The 20671-nt window shown below is 41.8% G+C and overlaps 1 protein-coding gene across 1 annotated transcript in view; it reads left to right on the plus strand.

The window, feature by feature from the left end:
• LOC136449759 (uncharacterized) overlaps positions 1–20671 on the plus strand; it is a 259701-nt gene that overhangs the window by 135731 nt on the left and 103299 nt on the right. The window lies entirely within an intron of this gene.

A 20671-nucleotide genomic window follows, 5' to 3' on the forward strand; every position in this document is an offset into this window, starting at 1 on the left:
GTCCCATTGCAGCATGTATAACATCATAATCTATTTTTGTGACATCTAAATGAAAATACTTGCAACATATGTCTGAAACACTTCCCACATACGTCTAGAAACACCTGAAAAACATTTGAAATTCATTGCAAAAACATATACAACATCCATGTCTAATTTTGCAACATCCAGATGAAACACTTGCAACATACGTATAAAACACTTAAAACATACGCTTGCAACATGCATGTTATACAATATCCAGATATACTTCTGCAACATCCAGATAAAACACTTGAAACATACATTTGAAACACTTGAACATATGTTTGCAACATGAAATATATGCTTGCAACATGTGTATATAGCCATTGCAATATACACAACATCCAAATGAAAACACTTGAACACACACATCTAAAACACCTAAAACACGACATCGCCCGTTGTTGGTATAAATTAATGCACACAGAATAATCCACAAGCGCACGGATATTATACCGATGTAGCACTTCACGGGGAGTACCCAGTTTTATATCGAACTCGAAGAAACATGTGTGAGAATAATTAAATCTAAGTTATCCCAATTGATGTGAATATTCCTACTCTTGCTGCTGCTAGTGAGTCCGTGATCTAAACTCTCGGCTAGCGAAGCAATATCAGCAGTAGAACTATCTTGACGAGGACACCCTGACAGGAACTTTCCTTTTGGATTAGCGCAAGGAAAAACCAAAGAGATGCCCAACAAGGATCACAACTAACCAATACTAGAAAATCTTGTGTGCATATTATTTCCAAATGAGACTATAACTGCCAATTAATGCTTTCCTTTCTTTCTAACTATGCGCAAGAATAATCCACCAGCTACAACCGTGGAGATCAAATGAGATATCTTTTTTAAACATGGAAATAAGGATCAGGATAAAGATTTGTACTATATGTCTCTCTCAACTTGACTTATTCTTTGCCCTCAATTTGCTCACAGAACAACCAACAGGGATGCAAGATTTGACAAAAAGGAACAAACTATCACCACACTGGAAGACAAGACTTGACACTAGACCAAGATCACACAACAAAATCTAGACGCAACCAACATGATGACACGCGAGGGATGACCGTTCAATAAAGCAAACTGAAATTAAAATATTGTAATGGCACAACGGGTGATAGGATAGGGAGAAAACAAAGATTAACACAAATATTTTTGTGGGGCAATTTTCTGGATTTATAGGACAAAGACAAAATAAAACTAGGGTAATGATAAACCTGACGATAATACCTGAAGCTCTGATTACCACTTAATGGAAACGGGGATCCCGATCTTTCGTCAGGTAGTGATAACTATCGTTTTGGCGGAGAATGACGCACTGATCCGGCTTCAGATCGAAAGATCGAACCCTGCAATCTTAGCACCATAACTCCTCTGGTTATCAATCGAGACACGGATCCGATTGACCTCGCTAAGAAGGCTAATCCCTGCCTACGCAATAAAAAACACAAGCAAGAACAAGAAAGAAAGCAACCAAATTACAGATGAATGATTAATCTCATGAAGTTGGGGTCTTACAAACCTATGAAAGGCGAAACTGTTCTTGATAGATTAATCTAAGCAAAACCCAAAATCTAATGATGGCAGCGGCGCATGATTATAAAGGTCTTAGGGTCGTTGCTTACCCTAGACACGTCCCCTAATGGGCCCAAACATGATACACGGTCCAACGGACCAAAAGACGGTGTCGCAGCACCCTGGCAGATTCTGGATGCTAACTTGTTTCGATGATTCCTGTTGATTCTAAAGGGCTTTTGATGTGAGACCACTTGAATTGGTTTCCTTATCAAATTAGCTTTCCAACCATATGTGGATCATCGAAAACGAAGTTCGAATGCATCCTAGGTGACCAGTTTAAGGCAGACTAGTCCTAGAGGCCGAGGTAGACTCGAACTTGAGTTGCTTTGGACCTCCACCTCGGGGACTCAAACCGAATTAGCCTCGGGCCTCCTTCTTGACTTGGACACTCTTGCTGGCCTCCTACCCCTCTATATCATGCGCCAAACATGGTCATATGCATAGGTGTCATGTCCTCATTAGCTTCTGGGTTGCTCACGATGCATTTGGATATTTTTTCAATGACTGATTTGAAATTGCTCAAGAAAGTTCATCTTTTGCCAAAGCTATCTCTAGCAACACGTCTCAAGGAGTACTTGATTGGAAAGAACATATGGAAGATTTCTTCTATGGTCATGGACTTGCATCGACCCTAAAGATGTTCTATGCAGAAGAGACAATGGCTAATGATATTTTACATTGGTGGGATCGCTGGGACAAAAAATTTCCTTGTTGGATGTGGAGCGATATGAAAGTTGTGCTTCGGCGCCGATTTCATTCTCTTGAGTCAAAGAAGGTAGCTACTGCACGTGCACAAAATCCCCAAGGCACTAAGGCAAATATGCACTCATCATGGGCTGATTCTATTGCTGGAGATGAGTACCTTCCTGCTTTTAACTGGCCAGTCGGTGATATTAATTCTTATGAGAAGAAGCTGGGTTCTGGTGTTAGTTATGGCAAGTCTATGCATGCTGAATTTGTTTCTTCCGCTAAATTAAAGCAAGCTACCAGTCACAATAATTATGGTGACAAGTTCTCTACTTGTGCTCGCCATTCACTTGGTCCCAAGAAAAAGTGTGTGGCAGCAAAGGAAAGTCAATATGTTGATTAAAAGTCAGAGGCTACTATTGCTTCTGCATTTTCTATTGCCAAGCAGCCCGAGAAGAAATGTGCTCATGTTACTGATATTATTCCTCATATTCAGGAAAACAAAAAGGGTGTCTGCTACAAAAGAAAACATAACTTAACCTAAAGAGGTGTTAATTGTGCAAGAGAGAGATGTAAGCGTGAGTGCTGAATTTTTTTCCACACCAGAACAGCAAGCTATGGACTCTTCCTTTTGTTCTCCTATAGAGCCATCACTTGATCTTGTTGATGATGCAGCCAGTGGCTTATCTATGCTAGCTCAAGAAGTCAAGCAGGATGGTACTGCTAGTAATGTGAAGGGGCAACGCTCTAATATATTTCAGTCAGAATGCACAATCCATGATAAGGTATGCAAGCTAATTATTGATGGTGGTAGTTTCACAAATGCTATTAGTTCAGATCTTATGCATGCTTTGTCTCTGTCAACGCGGAGGCTTCCAATGCCGTGTTATATCCAATGGATGAACCAAAGTGGTACACTCAAAATTACTCACAAGGTGCGAGTTAAATTTTCTATTGGAAATTATGTGGATACAGTTGACTATGATGTTGTAAAGATGAGTGTTTGTCATTTATTATTAGGTCAGCCATGGCATTTTGATCTTGATGCTACTCATACCGGTCATTCCAATAATTATTCATTTTACGTACAAGGGAGTTTGTCATGTTCTCAAACCAATGCTTGAGAGTGCTATTAAGGCTGAGGTTTTTCCCAAGGTGCAAGTGACGAAAAGGGCTGCTGAAATTACCCCAAAACCGAGGACGGCTTTGCTTCAAGAGGGAGACAATGATGTGAATATTCCTACTCTTGCTGCTGCTAGTGAGTCCATGATTTGCTGTAAGGAGCCAATTAAATCATCAATCCAATTTGGTTCTATCTCCAATAATATTTTTTGGGAACAATGTGGCGATGACAAAAGGCACTCTTGTTACAAAGGAGGTTCCCAAGATTAATGCTCAACTTAATGAGCCATCAAGGGGAATTCTTCTGTGGTTATTAATTCTTTGGGTGAAGCTTCTAATTGTCATCGCATGGAGTTGAAAAATGCAGATATTGTTGCTAATAAATCTCCTATATAGATTGGCTCTCTGTCTAGTTTCGTGGAACATGAAGACAACAAGAAAGATGAAAATATAATAGTTACAAAGATGAAGAAGTCAGTAGAGATTATGGCAAAGCCAAGGACGGCTTGTTTCAAGGGAGAGAGGATGATGAGCCCATGGCTCATCAAGTTATTCAGTTTGGCTCATTTTTATTTGATGCAAAGATAAACAAGATGAAGGAACAGTGACGAAGCCAGAAAAAAATTTAGGAGGGGCTGAACAAAAGAATAGAGGCTTTTTTTATCTTCTCTTAATCTTAGCCCCTCCTACCTAATACATATATGCATAAAATATTAAGGGAGGGCTTAGGGGGGCTAGAGCCCCCTAGCCCCACCGCTGGCTCCGTCGCTGGAAGAAAGGGATCCCAGCTAATACTACAAGATTCGGGACCAAGTTTATTTTTCAAGGAATTAATTTGTGCAAGCAAGAGAAGAAGCAAGAAATGGTGTTTCATGTTGGTTCCATACACGTCATGGTGCCAATCTAATGGTGCTGGTAGGTTAGCAACGTGGGATCAATATTATATTATTTCCTTGCAATTTGATGTGTTGTGGTAGTATTAGCATGCATATATATATATTTGGGCTCAATATTGTATTATTTGATAGTGGGCTAGTCCATTTAATTAATTAGTTTGGAAACCCAAGTCAAGACAATGCCTTGTGTGCCTGCGTGCACTTATAATGGCAAAGGTTGCCATGTAACAGGGGAGATTTGTTTTTGGTGATTCTTCATGGTTCTGTGCTGGGACACCAGGGACCCTAGGAGGCGCATCCTCCTGCATCTATCTACTGCCGATCCAACTTGGATTGAGAATGTCGTGATCAAGCTACTGCTTGGGCTCATATCAGAGTTCGTGGAATTCCCACTTCTAATCGTGGTGCTTCTTGTACCATGGGTAGAAGGAATTTTAGGGTTTGGAATGCATCTCATTGTAAGCCGATCCCTCTATCATTGATATTGCTACTGCTTTGTGTTTGGCTGATAAACGAAATTATTTTATCCATCTCAATTATCTATTTGGTCAACACATAATTGCTGGGAGATTTCTCTAATTATTGTTATACAATTGGCCTCATTCCTCATTAATTTAATTATATTTCTGGAGAGATGAGATTGTTCCTAGTACTGCTATCTATACATACAGTTCATGAACTGATCTGGTACTGGTTGCTTGGCGTGATTACTTTGGAGATAATTATATTGCTACAGTACTAGACTCCTTGCCAAATGCAATATAATTATTGTTACAGTTTGTCACCTACTATTCATCATCCGATATCTCAGATTATTTGTTGTGACTATTCAGAGTTGATAAAATTTTAGAGAAAGATATATTTTAATTTCTGTGTACCGTGAAAGATTGGGCAAATATTGGACATCGTAGGCGTGTCCTTATCACCAATTTCACAATCAAGGCTAGATAATAGGAGCGTAGAGGAGACTGCTAAGGTCTTCTAGTTCTAACTTCGGTAAGCTTTGTCTTCTATTATTCAATTCTGAGGATATTATTAGAGAAAACACAGGCAGAGTATGTTTCCTATAGCAACAATGTCCTCCTAGGCTTATAAAGGATTCAATGAGGCTATAAGGGTCACCCTCATGAGCTACCACTAATCCAGAAAATAGGGTACATCTATAAGTAACCGAGTCTAAGCACCATGCTTACACTACGAATACTACTTTAACCCAGGAGCTACAAGGATTAAAGCACTCAAAAGAGAGTCACAAACCTAAAGAACAATATGAACAAGAGGCTTACTTGAATTAGAAGTCAATTACTAGAGAAATGTCAGAAGCAAGCTCAAGAAGAACTTGATTCTGCCAGGGTATAAGCCATAGAGAGAGCATCGATAGGCTAGGACTCCTCCAAACTCTTCTCTCTCACTCTATCTCGCTATCTCTAATAAAAGACTAGATCCTATTAAGGACTAATCTTCTCTTGATTGCTAGCTCTGATCCTAGTGAACATATGGATTAGGGTTTCTGGCTTCTCAGCTCTCAGGATCAAATGAGTCATGCCCTGGAGGGGGAGTGTAGGCTGGTATATATAGCCTAGGGCATCCAACGTGAGCCCTTGGATCAAACTGACTAAAAGAACGGTGGAGATACAATCCTTAAGGCAGTGGAGAACCGACATAACAACAAGACTGGCAGGTGGGGCCCATAGGAGCCGGGCGGCCTCCAGGTGGGGTCAGGCAGCCCTACATGTAAGAGACACGTGTCCCGCTTTGGTGATTCGCCTTCTAGAGTCTTCTAGAGTCTTCCCATGTCGATTACACGGTGGAATTCTATAATTTTCTTTGACGAACAGGTCCTCCTTGGTGGGTTTCTGATTTAATCCTACTAAAAGCATAGATTCACCAAAACTTATGGAATTTGTCAATTTAAACCCCTAAGTCTACATTGGTGATCCATTTTAGCCATTTATACAAGTTATATTGATGTTTTGTTATGAATGTTAACTACCGTCAACAAACTCCCCCACACTTAGGCTTTTACTTGTCCTTGATAAAAAGGATGGATTACTCAAGACATAACCTTAGGACAAGACATCAACATAAAATCATTCCTAGTCATGCATGCACTGTAGGATTCAAAGTGTCTACCATGAAACTTTGGGTGGTTGAAGAGCGGAATAGCTTGAAACAGATCACCATCTTCCTTCAGTCGAGTCAATTAGAGAATCATTTTAAGATTTTTTAGAACAAAACATAGCTTACCTTCTCCTTTTGTAGTACTCTCAAATCACTCTGTATATATGGTATTTTTGGTTCATCACCAAGGCGTTGATGACTTTGTCTTCTTTTTACCTACTTCTAAAAGCTTATGTGGAGCTTAGGTAGGGATGAATATGAGAACATACTTGCATCATATATGTTGTAAAGTTAAAATAAAAATAAGGATCCAAAGAGAAAGATGTCATACTCTTAGGTCAAGATGTGCATGTGTGGATATATATATATCCACACACATGCACATCTTGAAACATATATATATATGGTGGCTAACCTAATTCTATTATGCTCCTTGAAACATATCTCTCTTGTTTGAAACTTAAAAAACTTTTGCAAGAAAACATGGGCTATCTTATTCATCTCTCCTCTTTTTTTTGTTTTCAGGCGGGCATCTAAGTACCCATTGTTTCAATGTCTCGGACACTTGTCTATTTTTTTAATACTCTGTTTTTCTATATAACTTTTGCATAGCCCATGCCTCTCTTTCTGCAATTGAAACTTTTCAAGGGAGACATTTACAAGAACTTGGAGCATTTATCCTATCAAGCATATTTTTGTGTCTATTCCTAGTGTAGGAGTATAACATTTTTAGGTGGATAGAAAACATGTTGCTGCATACCTCCAGTGTGGGAGCAATAGATGTATGTGGAGTGTACGTGATCTTGATCTTGAGAGCATGATAAGTTTCTCAACAAGGGTCATAAGGTTTGATCAAACTCAATACAATGATAAGTAGTATATGTAGAAGGTCTCCTAATCTATCGTATTTGGCTTTGGTAGGACATTGCTTACCATAAAAAAGAGGTGTAGCTATTCCTTTTATTATTTTTAAATAAAATTCTCCAATAACAAGACATCAAGAATCAAATTCTCATTATTCTACTATATCCCATTCCATAACAACTTAAGTAACATGGGGTCCCTAATAATAAGTTTCTAATAGTAGCAAGACTTATAGGAAAAGTATTATGTGAGTCTACCCTTAAGTCATGACTGAAATAATCTTTTCTTATGTTTTAAAGTTGTCTTATTAAAGGATTTTTAATTCAGTTTGAAACAAAAAGCGAAACATATAAAAATAGATTGTATTGAGCTCGAACCTGACCGTGGACGAAGTGCGAGACGAGGCAGTGCTGTGATGGGCTAGCTAGCCCATGTAGGAGATCGGGCAGCCCACTCTCGGGACCATTTCGATCCAACTTTGGTGAGCGTGGTTTTTGTTCTGTTGCTTTCTGAATTTTGTGATTTTCACGATCGAATTCTATCTTGATGTCGTGGTGTGATACCCCCACACTTGTTTCCCTATATACCTTTATGCACAACATGTGAAGACAAACACATATTCAAAAAGAAATAGAGAACAGATAATAATAAGAAGACTTCATTAATATATAAGGCACTTTATTGCATAAGCACAAACTAAACACAAACTTTTGATGACTAACATGAACTTCAATATTCTAACGATTTGAGCTAAGCGAGTAACCTAAACATACTATTTTTAAACACATGACCTAAACACTCGTGCCTTATTTTTAACTATCTACTTCTCACTTCTTCATCTTAGCAACAAAACGATTCAAAACATTTAGGTCATGTTGTAGGCTCTTGTGATAGACGTGTTCTTCGTTGATACTTTGCTCTAGGGTATAGATAACATCAGAGAGGTCTTCAATCTTCTTCTCTAAGAGAGCAATGGTCATCCATGGTCGCTTTTTAGCCTCTGGGATAGGTGGTGATGGCGCCCTCCTTTTCTTCTCCTTCAATGGAACAACCTTGATCTGATCCAGCATAGTGCAAATTCCATCGATGATGGTATGAGGGGTGATCGACTTGTATTTTGCATATGTAACGTCTTCAAATTTGATGGCCATCACTCTGATCAGCACCTTGTTTGCCCTTGGAGGAAGGAGATTGAACTCCTTTGTCACCTTGGTCGGCAGCGGCGCGTCAGGTTGATGTGGCTTGTCCTTGAGAAGTAGACATGGCAGCGGTGGAGCAATCATCATCAGACGATGGATGGCTTGGGCAAAGTAAGATTTGCTTGAGCAAATTGGGGTAACTTCTAGAGGAGCGACGATCAGTGCAAGCGCGTCGGGCTTATTGCAAGGATCAAAACCATAGGGGACGATATCTTTGTTGGCCATAAGAACTAGAGAGGAGGAGAGCTTTGCTACTATTGGAGAGAGAAGGCTTTGATGGTATGGAGGCAGGCAGAGGCTTGCTTATATAGGGGGGAACAACTTGTAGCAGGGGTCAAGATCTATCCATATGAGGTCTCGTGACGAGGAAAAACTGAATGCGTCGAAAAACTATGGGATTTTGACAAGGAAGGATCTAGAAGACACGAGAGAGTTGATCGGGCATGAGAGGGGCTAACAGTGGGCCAAGTGGCCTCTAGGTGGGGCGAGGCAGCCCCACATGTCATCCTCTCATGGTGATTTTTCTTGCGGCAGTTTCTAATTCCGAAAAGTATATTTTCGTGTTACGAAATGTAAAGATGATGGCAGAGATGTAAATCTATGGTAAGATAAGGAAATCTACCTCATCCAAATCCTTAGGTGTAGGTTCTAGAAAAATCTTAAAACAGTGGCCATTTACTTTGAATAACGTACCTTCATTGTTTTGAAGTGTCACCGCTCCATGCAACGATGTGCTTATCACCTTAAATGGTCTTTCCCATTTGCTCCAAAGTTTCCCATGCCCGAATAATTTAACCCTAGAATTAAAAAGTAATACCTTATCTCTGGAGGTGTACTCCTTCTTTGATCCTCTTGTCATGCCATCTTTTCATTCTCTCCTTGTAAATCTTGTAGTTGTGATATGTTTTTTCACGCCATTCATCAAGCTCAGAGAGTTGCATCTTCCTCTTAGTTCCTACGACTTCAAAGTCCATGTTTCATCGCTTGATGGCCTAGTGAGCCTTGAGTTCTAGCTCAACAGGTAGATGACAGGTCTTCTTGTAGACCAGCTGATATGGTGGCATGCCCAACTGTGTTTTATAGGCCATTCTGTAAGCCCATAGTTCATCGGGTGGTCGATCTTTCCATGTAGTACCCATCTCATTGACTGTCTTTTGCAGAATGTTCTTGATTTATTTATTTGATGTTTCTGCTTGGCCATTTGTCTGAGGGTGGTATGGAGTAGCAACATTGTGACGGATCCCATGTTTTGACAAGTAATTGTGAAAATTCTTGTCAGTGAAGTGAGTGCCTCCATCACTAATCACCATCCTTGGAACTCTGAATCTTGGAAATATTGTCTCTTCAAACATCTTCTTGGAGTTCTTTGCATCAGTAGCTTTGCATGGCATGGCTTCAACCCACTTGAAGACATAGTCAACTGCCATCAAGATGTATTCACAGTTCTTTGATTTTAGAAAAGGTCCTATATAGTCGATTCCCTAGACATCGAAGGGCTCTATCTGGAGGTTGTTGGTGAGTGGCATGGCATCTCTTAAATTGATATTCTCGTGCCTTTGACATGCTCCATACCTCCTGATGAAGTCTTTCTTGTCTTCATATATGGTTGGCTAAAAGAATCCACTTTACCAGATCTTTGAATGAGTGCGAAATGCACCAAAATGTCCTCTATATGGTGATGAGTGGCATCGTTCGATGATCTTGATGCCTTCTTCTATCGGTACACACCTTCTGAGCAGACCGTCAGAGTAGACTCTAAAGAGGTACGGTTCATCGCATATGTGGAGACGACTTTTGTAGATAAGCTTCCTTTTTATTTTCCCCTGGTGGTACATAACCTGTAACCATAAAATTAACAATATTTGTGTACCAGGGGTCAAATTTTATGACTTTAAAGAGCATGTCACCCCGTAGCAAATCATTGATGGGAAGTTCCTGTGAATTCTCAAACTGCATTCTGGATAAGTGATCGGCAACAGAATTTTCTACTCCCTTTTTATCTTTTATTTCTAAGTCAAATTCTTGGAGTAACAAAATCCATCTTATTAATCTGGGTTTAGCATCTTTCTTAGTGAGCAAGTATTTTAAAGTAGCATGATTTGTATAAACAATCACCTTAGCTCCTACTAAGTAAGATCTAAACTTATCAATAGCAAAAACAATAGTCAGGAGTTCTTTTTCAGTTGTTGCATAATTAAGTTAAGGTTCTGTTAGAGTTTTGTTAGCATAAGCAATTGCATGATGCTTTTTATCCTTAGTTTGTCCCAAAACTGCCCCCATAGCATAATCAATAGCATCACACAATTTCAAAAGGTAGCGACCAATCAGGGGGTTGAATGATTGGTGCAGAGATGAGTGCTTTCTTACAATGTTAAAAGATTTCAAGCATGCATCATCAAACTCAAAGGAAACATCCTTAGCCAAAAGATTTGCAAGTGGTCTAGCAATATGTGAAAAATCTTTTATAAAGCGGCAATAAAAACCAGCATGGCCAACAAAGTTATGGATCCCTCTAATATTTATGGGAGGTAACTGTTCAATTACTTTAATTTTAGCTCTATCTACCTCAATCCCTCTTTCGGACACCAAGTGTCCAAGCACTATTCCTTCTCTCTAACCATGAAATGATATTTTTCCCAATTAAGGACTAAGTGCTTTTCTTCACATCTTTGCAAAACCTTGTCTAAATTTTCAAGGCAATCATCAAAAAATTTTCCATAAATAGAAAAGTCATCTATGAAAACTTCCATGATTTCTTCAATCATATCAGAAAATATAGACACCATGCATCTTTAAAAAGAAGTTAGAGCATTACATAGTCCAAAAGACTTTCTACGGTAAGCATATGTTCCATAGGGACATGTAAAGGTGGTTTTGCTTTGATCATCTGGATGGATCAGTATCTGATGATAACCTGAATACCCATCAAGTAAACAGAAGAAAGAGTGATTCGCTAGTTGCTCCAACATTTCATCAATGAAGGGCAATGAAAAGTGATCTTTCTTTGTTGCCTTGTTAAGTTTTTGGTAGTCAATACACATCCATCATCTAGTGATGGTTCTTTAGGGGATTAATTCATTCTTTTCATTTTTAAAAATAGTCATACCTCCCTTTTTAGGCACAACTTGAACATGGATAACCCACTCACTATGCAGCATAGGATAGATAATCCTAGCGTGCCAGAGTTTTAAAACTTCTTTCTTAACAACCTCTCTCATCGCATTATTAAGCCTATGCTAGGGCTCCCTATGTAGGGATGTGATGGGTGCAAAGAGCAGGGCTAATTCCCTTAAGGTCATGGAGTGAATAGCCAAAGGCAGAGTGATGCTTTTCTAAGATAGTTAGTAGACATAGGGATTCTTCCTGAGAAAGTTTATTACTTATTATCATGGAAGAACCTTGATCATTATTGAGAAAAGCATATCTAAGACTAGAAGGCAAGGATTTAAGCTCAATGGTGGGCTTAGGTGGTTCTAGTAATTCATCTAGAGGTTCAGACTCTGTAGGATTTTCTTCTTCTTCCATGATGAGGAACTAGGCATCATCTTCAAGGTTGGGTTTAATCAAATAATCAAGAGATGCAACCATAACCTCTTCCATTGGGTCTTCCTCAAGAATTGGCTCACTCTCAGTATTTAGAGAATGAGTAATGGGTATAAAAAATCTTGAAGTTTTTCCCGAGTCTTATATTCAACTTTCTTGTTTGTCCTTCTTGGATAAGTCTTTCAATTGGTTGTCCTATCAATAGGTCAAACTCTATAATATCAAAGATATAGAAGCTCAAATGAACTTTGGTTCCTTTTACCTAGATAGGAAGGACATACAAAATTCCCAAACTTGGGAGAATGTGTCCTAAAAGACTTTTCAACAACTTTGTTGTTGGGGTCAATGACATGTGTTTCAATAAATCAAGAGGAAAAAATGCAAACATGATATTAACACCCACAACTGGATTATAAAGAGCATCGAAAGAAGTTTTATTAATTTGGTAATGAATAGATATAGAAGGTGAATCTAAACGAATCACATCAGAGGAAAGCTCTGATTCTTCTAACCATTCATTGCTTATAATAGACACTAGCTCTTTTGTAGTATTTTTAAGGAAAGCTTTCTCAGAATGGTCTAAAGGTTTTTCATTGGATGATGATTTCCTAGACTTCTAGGATCTCCTCATGGTATGGTAATTCAAGGTATTTCCATATTTATCGAAAAGTTCATCCTTGAATTCAAGCATGAATTCTAAAATTGGAGTTTCCTCCTTTTTCGGTGGTTCAGGATTTGGGATAGCTAAAGTTGGTGATGGGTCTGGTAAAGATTTGCGTTCAACTATCTAGGATTCTTCCTCTAATGGCTTCTCTTCTACTTCTTTAGGAATGTTCTCTAAGATTTTTATAAGAATGCTTCTCCCCACATTGGTGGAGACATGCAAGAACGATCCTCCTGAGACCGTATTAAGAAGCTTCGAGGTTTTTCTATCAAGACCCATATAGAAGTGTTGAAGAAGAATAGGGTCTTGAATGGCAAGGTCAGGGCCAGTATTAATGAGTGTATTAAAGCGTTTCCATGCCATGCCTAGAGATTCTTTTTTCTTTTATTTAAAAGATAGAACCTCTGAACAAAGTCTAACTACCCTAGAGATGGGAAAAATTGTAAGCAAAAGCTAGAACACAGGGCTTCCCAATCTCCTTGTCTACTCCCTATGGTGAGATTATACCAACACTTAGCTTTTCTCGTAAAAGAGAAGGAAAAAAGATTCCATCATAAGGTTTTGTCTGACATGCCTACAATGCGCAAGCATGTATAGGTCTGCTCAAACTCATTTAGGTGAGAATAAGGGTTTTTATCATCTTCGCTTGAAAAGGGTTGATCCTGAACCATGTTAATTAATCACGGGCGCAGCTCATAGCCAGGTGTTAGGATAAGCCTTAAAGACTCTTTTGACTATAGGCTTGCACTCATGGGTGCACCATATTGGTACATAGGGGTGGATTCTAGATCCATGGTAAAAAGAAAAAGAACAAAAGAATAATGATACAAGGATAAGCTAGATTCAAAATTAACTCAGCAATCGTTTTTCCAGCAATGGCACTAGAAATGCTTGTTGGTATAAATTAAAGCACACAGAATAATCTGCAAGCACACAGATATTATACTGATGTAGCACTTCACCAGGAGTACCCAGTTTTATATCAAACTCAAGGAAACATGTGTGAGAATAACTAAATCTAACTTATCCCAACTTCACAATTAAGGCTAGATATTAGGAGCGTAGAGGAGACTGCTAAGGTCTTCTAGTTCTAACTTTGGTAAGCTTTATCTTCTATTATTCAATTCTGGGATATTACTAGTGAAAACGCAGGTAGAGTATGTTTCCTATAGCAACAATGTCCAGCTAGGCCATCTAACTGAAGGTGGACTACAAAGGATTCAATGAGGCCATAAGAGTCAACCTCGCCAGCTACCACCGATCCAAAAAATAGGGTACATCCATGAGTAACCGAGTCTAAGGACCATGCTTACACTATGAATACTACTTTAACCCAAGAGCTACAAGGATTAAAGTACTCAAAAGAGAGTCGCAAACCTAAAGAATAATATGAACAAGATGCTTACTTGAATTAGAAGTCGATTACCAGAGAAATCTCTAAAGTAAGCTCAAGAAGAACTTGATTCCGCCAGGGTACAAGCCATAGAGAGAGCACCAATAGGCTAGGACTCCTCCAAACTCTTTCCTCACACTCTATCTTGCTATCTCTAATATAAGACTAGATCTTATTGAGGACTAATCTTCTCTTGATTGCTAGCTCTGATCCTGGTGGACATATGGATTAGGGTTTCTAGCTTCTCAGCTCTCAGGATCAAATGAGTCATGCCTAGGAGGGGGGTATAGGCTGGTATATATTGCCTGGGGCATCCAACGTGAGCCCTTGGATCAAACTAACTTAAAGAACAGTGAAGATGCAATCCTTAAGGTGGTAGAGAACCGACATAACAATGAGGCTGACCGATAGGGCCCACAGGGGTCGGGCAACCTCTAGGTGGGGCTAGGTAGGCCCACATGTCAAAGGCACATACCCGCTTTAGTGATTCACCTTCTGGAGTCTTCTAGAGTCTTCCCACATCAATTACACGGTGGAATTCTATAATTTCCTTTGACGAATAGGTCCTCTTTGGCGGTTTTCTGATATAATCCTACTAAAAATATAGATTCACCAAAACTCATGGAATTTATTAGTTTAAACCCCTAAGTCTATATTGGTGATCCATTTTAGCCATTTATACAAGTTATATTGATGTTTTATGATGAATGTTAACTACCGTCAACACCTGCGGACATGGCCTACCTTGTAGGGAACTGCAGTAGCCAGCAAACTATGCTTGAGTGCAGTGGAGAGCAAGGATGGTGGTAGGCGAGCAGCTCAGCACGATGGAGAGACGAAGGATGGTGCCAAGTAGGCGTCCGAGCATGCCACAGTGGTCGTCGTGGACCATGCTAGAATCTACGGTGGCATGGACTCAACGGCGAGTCGTGGTGCCCCCGATGAGCAGCCTTGGGGTGGAGGTGGTGGCGGCAATTAGGCGGGTATGGTGAGGTACCCCCATTGCTAGAGAAGGTCATGGCAGGCTAGTGCCATGCCCACGGTGAGGCACCCCCACACAGGAGAACACCACGGTGACTGGCCCCATGCTAGAGAAGGCGAGCGGCGAGCGACTCAGCGAGCGATGGCGTGGTGCTGTGGTGAACAATGCCCCAACAATGAGCGAGGAGGATTGAGGAAGGACAACGCTATAGCATGATGGGTCACACAGAAGGGAAGTGCACGACCCTAGCCTCAGTGCAGTCATGCGCTTGGGCAAGAGTATACGAGTATACTCCCTCCATCCAAAAAAGAATGCAATTATGGGAATCATACCCGTCAAACAATCTCAACTTTGACCACATTTATAGTGAATAGTATTAACATTTACGTCTGTAAATAAATTTGTTATAAAAATACATTCTATAATTAATCTAATGATACTTATTTTATATTATAAATGTTAGTACCTTTTTGTATAACTTTGGTCAAAGTTCAAATCGTTTGACTTCTCGAAATGCGAGAATTGCATTCTTTTTAGAATAGAGGTGGATTTTATTTGAATTGTTGATACGCGTTGATTACCCAGCCTCTCATGCAGCCCCAGCCCCAACGCATGATGATGATGATTACGCGCTGATGCTCTAGCCTTTCCATACACGTTTTCTTAAAATCAAACATTTTTTGAATTCCTATAAGTTTTAAAGGTGTATCCATTTTCAATTCTGACTGCACTGGCATGTTCTATGTGACAAGACAAACAAAACTAGACCCATCTTACCTATGTGTCATGGCATTGAAATGCGACAAGCATGTTGTTTGAGACGGTGTTGGAGTATGGGGTCTCCGATGGTTTGGGTGGACTTAGGAACACAAGAATCGCGTAGAGAAGACACAATGGTTTATCCTGGTTTGGGCCAATTCAGTCTCTACGTCTAGCAGCTGATGATCCTTATACTCAAGAGCACCCAAAATCTAGGGGGTTACAATAGAGTGTAAAGGAAGAAGATTTGTTTAGAGGGGTTAGCTCGGTGCTAATTCTAAGGTTGCCTCGCCGCCGATAGAGTCTTCCCCTCATCGGAGAGGAAGGAGACGATGGGATGTGGTGGAGGAGGGGCTCTCAGTGACCCTCTCTGGGTTGCCTTGCTCTTGGTATAGAGCGGAGGCAGATGGAATTGAATGGAGTGTCTGGTGATCAAATCGGGATCCTCCCCCCTCTATGTCCAACCTTATCCCTTATATAATAAGATAGGTCGGGTACAAGGCGATTTGGGGGTGTCTATGGTCCACATGCGCCGGAGTCCAAGAGGGGCTTGCAGTGGTGCATCATGGACCATTGAGGTGTCTTAGAGCTAAAGAAGCCTGGGTGTCGTCGGGCTGGTCTATTCTGACACTTTGCATGTCAGGCGGTGTCGAGTTGGACCGACCTCCCCCGAGTGAGACCTTGTGGAGTCTTCTTGGTGGCGATGGAGGTCAGCTCTAGGGGCTAATGCATGGGCCTAGAAGCCCCCAAAGGCCGTGGGAAGCTTTGTCTTCTTATGTCATGCCCCGAACATGACCCTGTCGGAGGAGCAGTTGGCAGGGGCACGCTTAGGGAGTGGAGCTAGGGAGCCCCCGAGCATCGGTAGCCTAGATCTCGTCTTCTTGTTCCTGGGCCTTGGCTGGCATCGTTAGCCAGGCAGGAGCCAAGGACCGGGTTTGGTCATGCCATAGATTAGGAGCCCAAGCCCCTAAGCCCTAGGTGGAAGCTGCAGTTGAGTCAGGCTCGACTAGGTCTCTTTGCCAGAGGGTGCGCGCGAGCATACCCGATGGGCATATCCCCAATCCCCTAGGTGATTTTGAAGGGGTCGGTCGAGGGGTCTTTTTCATTTGGGAACCATTAGACCCGAGGCTTAACATATCTATATGTTAGGATCTTGTCAGGAGCCCTCGAGCCCTTCGTGGCCTCACCTGGCGTGATGGCGATGAAGGGCTGAATTCAATTTTCTGGTGACCGAACCCTGCTTGGGGCCTGCTTGGGGCCTTCTTCTCTAGTGTGATGGATGATGCTCGGCTATCGAGGCTGAGCGAAGATGATGCTGATCTATTTGACTCAAGCAAAGGCTCGATGAGATCCTCTATGAGTCATCAATCATTGGCCCAAGGATGCCCTCCTTTCTAGCCAGAGCCTGCCATGGGTCGGGTGATGAAGAGCGCTGGGCCCTGGCTTGGGGCCATCTAATCATTGAAAGCTCCACACCCTTCTGAGGGCTACGATAACAGGTCTCAATCCTCTCAAGCTAGCCTTTTGGGGCTGACCCTCTACAGCTATAGATTAGGGAAGTGGGAGTGCACCGAGGTTCGGACAGAGGCCCTCGTTGGGCCCACTACTTAGTGGCTCCCAACCCAACTCCATGGAGTTGGTTGGTTTTTGGGGTGATGCATCACCCGAGCGCCCATTGACTGTGAAGCCGGCACAGCCCCTGAGGCCATTGTGGGGCCTCCCTGTCAGTGAAGGGGCTGGCTTCTAGGCACATCCCATCCACTGACGCCTTGCGTAGGTGGTTGATGGCATCATGCCTGGTGGAGGAGTTATGACACATGCATGCCCTCGCGTCGTCCCATCTCATCTAGGAGATGGGATGTCAGGGCCATGTGGAGCAGATCTGGTGGAGGAGGAGCCACGGCACTTGGTGTGCGTGGATCCAAACCATCGATGATGGCTAGTGAGCCTGTGGGGGAGGCAAATCCCCCCAAGTCCCGTGAGGAGGCGTGCGCGGAGTGGCTAGCGCGTGTGGGGCAAAGTGGAGCAGGGATTTGACTCTTGCCAGTAGTTCCCTGACTCCACCTTTACTACGCGACCATCATCACGTTGCCACCCGAAGGCGTGCTATGGGGATTGAAGGGATGCCTAGCCGATTCCTCAGGGTCCTTTATAGCTGCTGATGGCTAATCAGAGGGCCCAGAGCCGCTCACAGTGCACTACCTTTAGCTATGAAGGGAGGCCCCTAGGGGATGTGGCGACTTCAATCGTTTCCTCCAACCCACTCTCTTCTTCTTTAGATCCATCTTTATGGTAGAACCACTCGAAATAGCATACTTACGGAGGTGCTCATCTTCCACTAGACACTAAGCACCCTGAAAGCAAGCTATAGTGAGCGGTGTCCGTCGGACACACCCCAAGGGAGAACCCAAAAGATCCACATTTTTCCCAAGGATCCAATAATGAGAACGAGTTACAATACAAGTCCATTTCATACATCTGAGTTTCTTAAAAGTACATTATTACAATACCAAATACTAGAGTGCAGAATAATAACAATGGAATTTAAAAATAACATCTAGCGGTAGGGGCGAGGATTCCGTCTGAGCATACCAGAAGGATCCTCCACACAAAGGTACTCTTCAAGCATCACCTACAACAGGGGTAAATAAACCCTGAGTACACAATGTACTCGCAAGACTTACCTGACTAGTGAGAATAATTTCCCTACTCCAAGGAATATGATAGGCTTTATGGTTTGCTAGTTTTTTTTAGCAGAAAGCAATACTAATAGTGAGTCCTTATTTATGTATTATTATTATCAGCCGTATTAAGTTATCATCTAGCCAGTCTATATAAGCACATGTTCTACTTTCAAGCAAGAGTTGAGCAATCAATTATATTTCTTCTACTTTTCCACTTTCAGTTCTTACTACGGTGCTAAATCATAGACAAGCCATACTAGATTTCTTGATGATTCGCAAATCAATGTGCCTAGCTGGGTGCCCTAAAAAACACATGCCCCACTTGTACCCCAGCCACAAGCAGGACTAACCCATCACTCTTCTGTCTCGGGTGTCCAGGTCCCGTCCAAACTTAGACTCCAAGCCCCCACATCCTGAGTCCTGGACTCAGTGTGGTGCAAGGACCTCCACCACCACCTCTTCCCATCAGTCGGTCCAGAAAGAGCTGGATCCGCAACAAGACAGCAATAAGTCTTCCCTGCGCCCATACCCAAGTATGCACTCAGGACAATAAATCTATGACTTGCCTAGAGCCATATGCAACGACCGGTCCTTAATCGACATGGATAAGGAAAAAGTGTAACCAAGCCATGCCCTGTTGCCCGTAGGACACAAGCCCTTACACCCACCAGTACCCAATCCATATCCCTGCCCAGTCACCATTTTATCATGAGTGTTCACATTTTATTACCTATTTGCGAGTAACGGCAGGTTACTCACGCTACTGATATCCTGAGCATAGCAGCTACTTGACCTATGCTAGTAGGACTCATGGGTAGATATGTTTATGCAGGTAGTTTCCATAAAATGCCTATAACTTAAATGCACATCACACACATATATATATATATATATATATATATTCAGTGATCATAAAATTATGGTTTATGCTCTGGGGCTTTTCTTAGGCAGGCGCCGGGTCAGTAGGGTCAGCACCAATAGGCTCCTAGGCTTCCTCCTGCACGAGGATCTCCTCCTTGTACTCCTTGATCACCTCGTCATACTCCGGCTCACCGACGGGCATGAAGTCTACCAGTTCATGATCTACATGAAGTGATGATGCAATGTTTAATAATATGACAACAACAACTCTTAACCCAAACATACATCTATTAGACTACTAAGTGAGGTCTACCCACTAAAGGCTAAGCTACGTACCATCACCACTAACAAGTATGAAACATGACATACATTCTTATAGCAACTACATGTATTGTTACTCCTAATACCGATTAAATTGAGATACGATAAAACAAGAGTAATAGTTATTTTATTTAACATCCCATTCTAAGGCTACAAAATTTACAGCGAGTACATAACAACCTGGTGGACCTACTATAAATTTTTTATGGCTATATCTATCACCAATTATCCACAAATATTCCTACAAGTATTAACCTACCTAATATCAGTTCTCTAGTTTTGAATTTATGACCCAATACTCATCACAGCTAACTGCAATCCAACTATACTAACAAGTAGATGGTATTTTTGCAAACCTAACAAAATTAGTCTCACAATGTTTGGACAACTATGCAATTTACTACGATTTATCGAAGTTTGACTCATAACTAAAATAAATAAGCATTTCTATTCTTCTGGAAATTAAGAAAACCGAATCCTACACCTCGGCCCACACGCATGGCTCGGCCCGCCACGGCGCGACATGCGCGCCAGCGTAGTGCGGCCCACGCACACGCGTGGCCTAGCTGGCCAACGGCCCGCGATGAGGGAAGACCCACGCACAACGACAATTACGTGAAAACACCCCCGATCTACTCGGTATTCACAATGAGCTCTAAGACACTATTCCTTTAGTCTTTGGGTTTATAGCTGCACCCTCCCCTTTCTCCTTCTTTACCGCGGCGACGTTCGCGCACTAGCGCGATGGTGCAAGCACCAGGCGGCCACGCCGGCGTCATCCGAGCCTCTAAGGCCTAGCTAAGGGGCCGATGATTACCTCCACGACAACGCGCAGCAACTAGAAGTGCTACGGCGAACAAGGGCATCATCCCAGGCTCCCTCCCCGGCGATGATCCCTAACCTGCGATGGTGGGTACGTTCCCTTGAGCCACAGCGATAGTGAAGCAAATCAAATAGCTAGCGAGC

Source organism: Miscanthus floridulus, chromosome 5 (genome assembly GCF_019320115.1).
Source record: "Miscanthus floridulus cultivar M001 chromosome 5, ASM1932011v1, whole genome shotgun sequence".
In the NCBI taxonomy this organism is placed as follows: domain Eukaryota; kingdom Viridiplantae; phylum Streptophyta; class Magnoliopsida; order Poales; family Poaceae; genus Miscanthus; species Miscanthus floridulus.